Below are 319 nucleotides of genomic sequence, written 5' to 3'. Positions count from 1 at the left end.
CAACACAAAAACATCCAAAAACATTCCACATGTGGTCCGGTACGAGACACCCACCCTCCGTATTTGGATAAAAGCACACAATAACCTCCCACCCTTCAAGCATCCACACTTCACCCAATAATTAATTAAACCAACAAACCAAAGCCATGAAATCCCCCACCACCACCTCCTCCTCCCTCAAAAACCTCTCATTGCCGGAACCCGGTGAACCCTACTTCGACGAAGACGCGCCCGAAAACCTCGACATCGACCAGTTCACTAAGACCCTCTCCAACATCAAGTCCAAGGCCGTCCGCCCGGACCTCCTCGCCTCCATCAT

General features: G+C 51.1%; 1 protein-coding gene across 1 annotated transcript in view; it reads left to right on the top strand.

Annotated features, from left to right (window-relative positions):
- Positions 1 to 319, top strand: part of LOC109836519 (BTB/POZ domain-containing protein At5g03250-like) — an 8,868-nt gene that overhangs the window by 3,619 nt on the left and 4,930 nt on the right. The gene's annotated exons all lie outside the window — the stretch shown is intronic.

This window comes from Asparagus officinalis, chromosome 1 (assembly GCF_001876935.1).
Source record: "Asparagus officinalis chromosome 1, Aspof.V1, whole genome shotgun sequence".
In the NCBI taxonomy this organism is placed as follows: Eukaryota; Viridiplantae; Streptophyta; class Magnoliopsida; order Asparagales; family Asparagaceae; genus Asparagus; species Asparagus officinalis.
Note: the sequence above shows the minus strand (reverse complement) of the source record. Positions and strands in the feature narration are given on the sequence as shown.